We start from the raw sequence: 10506 nt of genomic DNA, 5'->3' as shown, positions 1-10506 counted from the left end.
CTGTTTTAATTTATCCACTGGAGAAAGAAATGTAAAGCAGTCTAGTGTCTTGCTAAAAAAAACTCCATAGATAGCACTGATGTGCAATGGTTCATGGAGTCACAGAGATTCAGACCTAAATCAACAAGCTTATGCCTGATTTGATTTCTTCCTATCAAAAGCTTACACAAAAAGTTTTACAAAAAAAACTAATTCTGCAAATGCTAAATGGTGAGTAAATCCATTTATGCAAGTAGACAAGAAACGGAAATCAGAAAAGTAATGATTAGAACATATTAGAAAATATACAAACTCTACCAATGGGAGTGAAAAAGCTTCATAGAGGCAAGCTGAAAATAAGGAACATGTTAAAATGCTGATTCCTTTACATATCTGAAGCCTCCCAAAGTCAGTCTCTCTCTGCCTTTGTCTGTCTCTCTGTCTCTCCATGTCTATCTCTCTGTCTCTTTCTTTCTCTCTTCAAACTGAATACTGGCCTCCAAGACCTAGGTTCATATAATTGCCTATAATACTCCCTAGTTCAGCATGAATCAGATCAAAATGTAAATGGGAACACATTGCGTGTCTTTGGACTTTTTCAATATTTTGATCAGTTGTTCAGAGTTTTTTCTTTTCTAAAAAATACTGTTTATCATATTTAACATGTATTGGTCTACCTGCCATCTGGGGGAGGGGGTGGAGGAAAGGAGGAGAAAAGTTGGAACAGAAGGTTTTGCAAGGGTCAATTCTGAAAAATTACCCATGCATATATCTTGTAAATAAAAAGCTATAATAAAAAAACTGTTTGTTATATGAGATATTTCTCTAGGAGGAGAGTGATGGATACATGGGATACTGTGGTGATGTAAGAAACAAAATAGAAATAAAATTTTATAGAATATTTTAAAAATATAATTGGGGGAAATTTAGTAAAATACAACAAAATATAGATAATGTTTAATGTATGGTTTTTCAAGTCAATATACACCTATTGGAATCTTTATGTATGGTTTAATAGTCCCTGTTTCTATTTGAGTTTGATACTATCCTTCCAGATAATGGTTTAAAGCAATGACTTGCAGAGAACGTGCCAATCTGTTTCCTTATCTGGAAGGAATTTCCCTTTGTTAGAGAAATTATTGGTTTACTTCCTATCCTAATCCATGACATAAATATTCAGAGGATTGTGCATTGCATTGCAGTGAGATGAGAAATGGCTCTTCAAGTTCAAGGATTCTCTAGTAATTCAGTTTGTCTGGAACACAAAGTTCGTGAAGAGGAGCAATATAAATTAAGACTAGAAAACTAGGGAGATTTATTATTCCCTTTGTAATTTCATTTACAAACATTCTCAGAATTATCTGGTTTAGTTGAAACTCATGTCAAACATTATATAGTCTGATCTGGTCTTTCCCTCTATTCCTTTTTCTGGTTTTGTAAAGCAAAATGTATTGCAAATGAATTTGTACTTTAAATTAGTTTTGCCTTTTGATTGCTTTGGGAATTCAAGTATTAGGGATGGTTTTTAGGTTGGTTTTTTTTTTTTTTTTTTTTTTTTTTTTGCTTTACATTGGATGGTTTTTGTTTCAAAAAATGGTAATATTCAGAGTTAATGTCTTTAATTTTATGCATTTTTCCAGTCAACAGTAGTAGACTAGGTTACAACTATAGTTTGCACAATGCCATTTTTTTCTATTCATAAATCTATTTATAAATTATAAATCTAGATATTATTTTTATCTTCACTTCAACTAATATATCATTAGTCATTTGCTAAGCTCCTACTGTGTGCCTGGTACTATATAATATGTGTCAGGGGATGATACAAAGATTAAAATGAAATAGTTCCTGCCCTGATTCTTTTGGAGGAGATCACATGCACATAAGTATATACAGGGGCAACTAGTTGGTACAGTGGATAGAGCACCAGCCCTGAAATCAGGAGGACTTGAGTTCAAATCTAACCTCAGACACTTAACACTTCCTAGCTATGTGACCTTGGGCAAGTCATTAACCCCAGTTGCCTCAGAAAAAAAAAAAATTAAGTATATACAATTCCCAACCAATTTTTACCAACAGTACAGGCAAACTAGTTCTAATTTTGAACTAGCAAGGCATTCTACAGAAGAGTCAGGAGGTAACATGTACCAAGCAGATCAAACCATGACCAATTTGACTACCACCTCCCCTCAGAATATGATAGAAATAATGGATGCAACCCAGAACCCTGAGATCAAAGGAAAAGAAATGCTCTTATATCACCAAAGCCTGCTTGGGCCCAGCTCCTCAGCCATCATTCAGGGAATCAACCTGTGAGGATATGTCCTGGCAACACACTGGAAAGGTGCTAAAGCCCTTGCCTGCCCAGCAGCCACAGCTAATGAAGACCTGCAAAAGAAAGCTCTCTATCATCAAACTCCTAGGGATTGTCAAATGGTTCAATGCCAGCAGTGGATGTAGTTTTATCCATGTAACATGAGATATAGCTTTAAAGAGGATGCATTTTCATTATATCCTAAGCATCTTTCCATCTAACACTGCCTATTGTCTCCTCCTATGAATAGTCCCTACTCATTGAGAGCAGGAACTGTCTTAATTTTCTACTCATAAGGGGAAGGGAATAAATAAATACACACATGCACATGTTTCATAAGTGTGTGTGTATTTTGTTTGGGCTAAGGACTTTATATATATCTCATTTGATTCTTATAACAACCCTCTGATTTGCTAGAATTCCCATTTTGTGGCTTCAGATCTTCCTGATTCTAGGTCCAGTGTTCTAGCTGGAATACCACCAGTTGACTTTAAAATCCTATAGAGTTCAGCACAGCACATTGTACATAATAAAATAATTTTTTTCATTCATTCATACAAAGGGATTTTGTATGAAACTACATTTTAAAGGCCAGCCAGGTGCAGCAGATAAAGCATCAGCCCTGAAATCAGTGGGACTTGATTTCAAATCTGCCAACAGCCATTTAACACTTATTAGATGCATGACATTGGATAAGTCACTTATCCCCAATTGTCTCACATAAAAAATCCTAAAACTCTATATTTCATTGGTATAAGGACCTCCCAGATGAAGGAGTTCCTTCTAGTAAAGCATGTTGGCACTTCTCTGTAATTTATAATCTTAGAGACTTATCCAGAGCACTGAGAGATTTCATGAATCCATGTTTCCTGGGCCTCCAATTTTACTATATACTACTTCTCTTTCTAGATAGGATAATTTTGAAGGTCAGATCAGTAGCATTTGAAGGGTGCCAGGAAAGGCTTTATTTAAAAAATGGTGCTCAATCTGGATCTTGAAGGAAGTTAAAAATAACAAGTGGAGAGATGTTAAGAGGAGTTCATTTCAGTAATGGGGAAGAGCCAAAGCAAAGACAGGAAGATTGATTTGGATCGATGCCCACTAAATAACACGTTTTATCGTATATGAATAAGATGTGGGCAGAAAATTCTGAGGAATCCCAAAATGCTATGAGATGAGATATCAATTCTTTATCACTTTGTGCATCAGACTGTTGAGATTATGTAGTTATTAATGATAAGATTGATAATATGCTGTCAGTCAGCTGCTAATATTTGTTTTTCCCTGACTTGGCAGTTTCCATGAAAAAAAAAAAAAAATCTGAAAGAAGCAAAATGGGACAAGAGAAACATTTTTCTCACACACACACACACACACACACACACTCACTCACACACGAGAATATACTTTGTTTTAGGATGTCAAAAAAGTGATTATATAATGGATCATTTAAATGAAAACTGGGAGATAAAAAGAAATGAGATGAATAGTCTCTGTGAGCAGAAATCTTGTCTCTGAGCCCCTTCCCTTTAGGGACTAACATTAGGCATGGCATTATTTGGAAGTAGTGAATTTAGAAACTAGAGTTTGAAAAAATTGAGGTAAATTTCTGAGATCAAAAACTAATGATGATAGTAGACCTAAGCAGCTCATAAAATACATAAGGGACATATTATCATATTTCTAGGTCCCAAAGGCCCTGTTTTGTAGTTAAGCATCTGGTGTACAATAGGAGGTTTGCTACAGAAGCAGTCCAAGATCAAGGAGTCAGATCTCTTCTGTGAGGCAGGTACCTGCCCTGTCCAAATGTTGGTAAACAATAAAGAATCTACTGACGCAAGAAGGGGAAAAAGAAAAGGAAATTAAAGAACTAGGATTTGTTTGTTGTTTCAGAACTACAGTTTCAAGTGTTCTGGGTCAGTAAAGCTGTTACTGATCATTAAATTCATGGAAAAGATAAAGGAAAGGAAGAAATTAAAAAAAAAAAAAAAAGGAGAGAGAACATAGTCATACATTCATAGTGGCATCTAGCATTTTAGAGCTGAAAGAGACCTAACATTCATTCAGTTTAGATAAACATCCTTTTTACTAGGTTTGTTTTTTTTTAACAGTTTCAAGATTATTTATAAAATTACTGAATTCTGAAGAAGACCATTCACCTATTTTTTCAAACTCTTCTGTTTCTGCTTCATAAGTAAAATACATTTTACTGTAAACACTTGATTGTTTACATTTAATCCAAAATTCCCTTGTGAGATACTGGTATCTCATTACTATTATGCAATTATGCTAATCTTTGAAATACCACTTTCTTCCTTTTTTTGGAATTTTTATCCTAATTTTGGAAGATGCATGCATTCTTTAAATTTTCTTTTAAAATTAATAAGCAGTTACAAATAACAGATCTTTTGCATTGCATTACAGCAGAAACTTTAGACCATTTCCTGCATTCCCAGAGATGATTATAATTTGTCCATCTTCTGATTAAATCTTGCTATAAAACCCATGAGAACTTATACTAAGATATTTTATAAAGTTAAAATGGTAGCCAGTTCAAAGAACATTGAAGAGACATGTAGTAAATGTATTAAGTAGGTTTCTTCATGTTACCAAAAATGACTTGAGGGCCAGAAGTAGCATGTAGAGAAGATAAATGTATCAGGAACATTAGAAATCTTTTCCTACCCATGAAATACCAATGCTACATGAATACTTGGCTCTCCATGTCAGTTTTCCTACTCTGAATATCAACCCCAAGTAACACGAATAAAGCTGTTCAATTGGCCCCAAAGGAACTCAAGATGCTGAAAGAACAATTAGAAAAAGGGCAAAAATCAGGGGATTCTGCCAAGCCTAGTTATCTAACCCTTCTCAATGTGCTGATATTGGTATAATATTTACTGCCTCCTGAATTATCCTTTATTCTGGAAGAGGATCCAAAAAAACAGGAAGGTGTTGTCATGACTTCCAAGTGAATTGTATTTTAGTGAGGGAGGGCTGTGCAAAGTCACTAACCTCACTCCCTCTCTACCCTGGAGCCATCTGGATCCAAAGGCAAGATATACACCAGAACTACAGAAATGGCCTTGAGGCAGTGGGAGATGTTGGTCTTTTCGAGATCTGGGTTTGACTGAGGCACTGCCCATTCACTGATTAAGGCTAGGTAATAAAAGAGGCAAAAAATAGCCTCTTTTACTTAGTTAAAACAATAATAACAACAAAAGCACGAAAGACACTTGAGGGTTTCTGGCCAAAACAGAAAAATTGCTTTTTACACTTTCAGTCATAGAGTCCAAATAATCATCTATTGAGACTTGAATTGAGATCTAATGTTAGTCAATCAATGAGAGCCAGAGTTATTTGGGTTTGTGGCTGGGTCCTTAAAAAAGAAATATAGCCCATTAACCACAAGATATCTTGGGAAGGACTCCTGAAGATTCCAAATAATAGAGTTTGAGCATTTTATAGGTTCCCAGAAATCATCCCATTCCTAAATAATATGTCCTTCATTTTTTTGGATTCTGAAGATCCAATTATCAAACCTTTCAATGAAACTCTTGCTCTAACAATAACAAAGCTCAGCCTATGGTAGGAGCTTTCTTATTACCCAAGGGTATGTAACTCAACACTTCATTAACAAAGAAAATCTCTATAACTCTCCAGATGGCTCCAAGTTGATCCTGAATCAACATCTGAACTGCAATTCTCTCAGACCCATCTCCCACAAGAAACTTTCAGGGATACTAACTTTTGTTTGTGGGACCTGAATCCAGCCACCTCTTCTTCCTCTTCAGTTTTCAATTTGAATTTGAATTCCTCCTGAATTTGACTCTAAGCTTTGGTCTGTAAGAAGCTATAACATCTGAACATCTGCCTACATCTTTGATAAGGTCATGGGTCACTAGGTGGTTTGACAAAGAAAGCCAGAAATACTGATAAGATTCCCTGAGGCAAACACGGAAGGATACTGATGGGGATCAGCTTAAACTGATGCCTGAAGGGATAGTCTAACTCCATTTTACTGTGTCCAATCAGAAAGCCACATTACATCAAATCTCTGAGGATAGATTTCCCCCATAAATCTGCCACATCATTTTTGCTCAATCTCCTTTGGTAACCCAAATGTTGTTCTTCCTCATGGTGTCTTTCTCCTTACCCCATCTTTCCCCCATGCCTCATGTTGTCTTTCTCTTGGTTAATTGTGAGTTCCACTAATTGTCTCTTCCATTGTTACCTATATGCTCTCCTAAATCTATTTCATATTTATTATTCCTGGTGTTCATTGTATCTCTTAATTTTGTCTGGAACCTCTTCTAAATAAATGTCCCCTTTGACAAAGAGAATGGCTATTGTGAATTCATCACATGACTGAACCCCAATATTTAGGACTCAACCTCCAACTCATCAGTATGACTAGAACTTACTTGCTTTGAACCTTTCCTTATTTAGAGAGCCCTCTCAGTCATGGATATTGCAATCTCAAGCTTGACATCAAGCACTGAACTGGAAGGATATTAACAACACATATCAATTTAGAAGCACTTAAAAACCAGACAATTGTTGGATTGTTTGGCAAGTATTTTGGATTGTTTTGAAATTGAAAAGAGGTATGTGGGTATGTGCATATATGTATGTAATATCCACCATAAAAAACAAAATAAATGAGAATAGAAATAAATTTTATTTGAATAAAATCTTGAGAGAAAAGCCTCTTCTTTTTTACACATCAGATCAAAGGGTAATTTTTAGGCTTTAAACCAGGATGTACCAAGATGCAGCTCAAAAACCAGATTAATATCTGAGGTATCTAGAAACAGGCCAGAAGTCTTGAAGATCTTAATTTCAGAAATTAGACTCTGAGTATATAAAGTTGACCATTGCAAGGAGTGAGAAGCTTGAGTTCCTGAAATTTTTCAGGAAACTTTTGAAATATGCATTGATTGATCTGTTACTTAATGCCAGAAATATGCATACCATAAAATTGTTTTTGTTTTTTCTTTCCTTAAAGATATATAGGGTTTTAAGGAAAATGTATTAGGTATCTAGCTGTGTATTCTTCCATTCAGAGAATCCCAAGTTTACCTTGCCATGGAAATAGAAGGGGCTATTAACTAATGATAGCATAATATATAATAATAATAATAGCTAACATTCCTACAGCATTTTAGGGTTTACAGAGCACTTTATAGATACTATTTTATTTTATCCTTACAACAACCTTGGATTGTAGGTGATAGTATTATAGTTATTTTAACAAATGATGATACTGAGGCAGACAAAAGTTAAGTGACTTGGCCAAATAGCTAGCAAGGTTCTAAGGCCATATTTGAATACAAGTCATCCTGACATCAGCACCTGATCCATATAGCAGAAAAAAAAAAGAGTATTGGATTGGAGAAATGTACCTGGTTTTGAAAACCTGGTTGTACTATTTCCTACTTATGTGATAATAGACAAGTCATTTAACCCTTCTGGATCCCAGTTTCCACATCTATAAAATGAGAAGACTGATCTCTAAAATGACTTCCAGATATCAATCAATTGGTTTCTACTGAAAGGCATAGCAGTGATGAGATTTAGTATAGGCACCAAATGATGAGATTTAGGTATAGCACCAAATAATGGGGTTTAGGAGCATTCACATGTGAATAATTCACAATGGCATTTCTCTTTGCCAAAAAGATATTTTTATTCATCAGATGAGGTTATAAAATGAATGGGTAAAATAGATACCAGGAGTGGTAAATATGAAACAGATTTGGGAGGGCATATGGTTAAGCAAGGAAAGTGATTTTAACATTCAAAAATGGAAAAGACAACTTTCCTAGTGGAATTCACAATTAATTAGGAGAAAGGGAATATTCCATAAGGTGGGTGATTGGTAGGTTAAATCCACAGAGTTTAGCGCCCTAAAAGAGTCAGCTATGGCAAGAAGAAAGACATTATGAGGTATGGGGAAGGAGAGGAAAGGAAAGATACCATAAGGTAAAATATGTGGCAGGTTAACCCAAAAGGGATTCAGCAAAGATGATATAGGCTGTTGTTTGTCTTTCATTCTTGAAGAAGAACATGACATCACAGAGGTGATGCCATGACATGCAAGTGAATTGGATTTAAGTGAAGGAGAGCTGTGCAAGATCATCTACCTCACTTTACCCTCCAGAGCCATATCTGGGTCCAGGAGCCAGATAGAGATCAGAACATCAGAAGATGGCCCTGGATGAAATGGGAGACTTTGGCCTTTTTAAAATAAGGTCTTCAACAGATCTAAGTTTGACTAAGGCCATACCCATTCAGTAATAAAGGCTAGCTAGCTATGGACAGATTTATAGGGGAAATTTAATCTCTGTGGTTTGACATCTAATTGGATTCAGTAAGGTGGGGTTACCGAAGACTTCCACAGAGGTGGGACTATAAATTTGAGCTGATCCCCATCTGTGCCCTTTCCTGCTTGCCTCAGGGAATAATCTTACCAGTACTTCAGGTTTTCTCTGCTAACCCCAACTAATGACTCAGGATCTTAACTGAAGTACAATCTATATTTTCTTTGTATGGAAATAGAAACTAGAAAGTATAGCAGAGAGCCTTCACACATCCCACCTAGAGATAGGCTATCAAGAAATGAGAATATTTTCTCATCAGGTGAAGGGGGGAACTCTGGGTTGGAATCTTCAGGAAAATATTTCAAAGTTGGAAGGGATTCCAGAGGCCATCAAGTCAACCCCTATTAAGGGAATGAACCTCCTCTTTAGTCTCTTTACTATAACAGTGTAGGCTTAAAATCATTTTGTGATCCGGAACTCATTGACTCATGAAGCTGCCCATCCCATTGTTAACACAGATATGTATTAGAGAGTTCTTTATGTTGAGTCAAAATCTACCACCCTACAGAAATAATACAATATTTTTTTCTTCTCTGTACAGAGGTGAAAACTAGTTATGAAATGTATTTGACATGAAATGTGCCCCCTCCCCCCTTAAACAGGTTTGTATTTGTTATAAGAGGTAAAGGGAATGGAAACATGTCAAGTTATTTAATGTACTATTAAAAAAGGAGGAAGCAATAAAACTTTTTTTTTTTTTAATGTTTTTCTATAGTTGTTCTGGTCCTTCTTCCACACGAATGACTTCAATTATAACGTCAGCAGACAGGTGTGCTCAAATCTGGGTTAAGGCTGAGAAAATGAGTCTTAAATTCTTTGTCCTCTTCCACAACTTTTAATTTTTTTCATTGCCATCTGGCAACCACCAGCTGTCATTCTGTTCTTAGCCTATTGGACTTTGAGTACTTTCCTCTTATCCTTCTGTGCGTTAGTAATGAGATCTGGAAGATAGTTCAGAATGAGAGCAGATAAGGAAAAATGGGATTTCTGAGCTCCTAACCTGCAAATTCATTGGTTAAAAAAAAAAAAGTTATTTTCATTACTAAATGAAATTTCTTTATTTTAAAATATTATTTTAAGGAGTCCATAGGTTTTATCAGACTTCCAAAGGGGTCTAAAACATAAGCTAAATAATATTAATAACTCCTGCTTTAGAATAAGTGCAAAAATTATTTTAAACTAGAGTGACATTGAACAGAAAACTGATCATACTTCAGGAATCATTTATAAATTATCAAAATTTAGCTCAGAGTAAATTGAGGGGTTGGAGCAAGCTTGACATTCCAATAAAATCTTTGAGAAAGAATCATGATGGAAGCAAGGAAGAGGAGAGCAGACATTTCAGGTGTAATCTTGACCAGGGGAGGGTAAATAAGGAAACAGACTCAGAAACTTAGCAACTTAAATCACGTAGCTATTAAGTGGCAAAATAGGATTCAAATCTAGGCCCTTTTACTCTAAATTTGATATTCTTTCCACTACACAATATTGTCTTCCTAAAATTTAGATTGTATAATTAATTACATTGTCACAGTTTATTTTCCTTTATTTTATTTGTTGCTCAAGTTGTAGCTATGCAAAGTCTTGTCAAGACATTGCCCATGGAAGGTATTGTTTTTACAACAAAAGAGTAGTTTAATATGCTACTTATAATGTATCATTTTTGGACCTTCTTTGGAAAAAGTTTTAGCTTAATTATAAACAATGTTAATTTTGATGCAGAGTGAGCTAAGATGAACCAAGAGAACAATTTATGCAAACAACTTTTAAACCCTTAAGAATTATAATTTTATTGAAATGATTTCTAGCCATATGAAAAGATGCTCCAAG

Source organism: Sarcophilus harrisii, chromosome 3, assembly GCF_902635505.1.
Source record: "Sarcophilus harrisii chromosome 3, mSarHar1.11, whole genome shotgun sequence".
In the NCBI taxonomy this organism is placed as follows: domain Eukaryota; kingdom Metazoa; phylum Chordata; class Mammalia; order Dasyuromorphia; family Dasyuridae; genus Sarcophilus; species Sarcophilus harrisii.
This window is presented reverse-complemented; position numbering follows the sequence as displayed.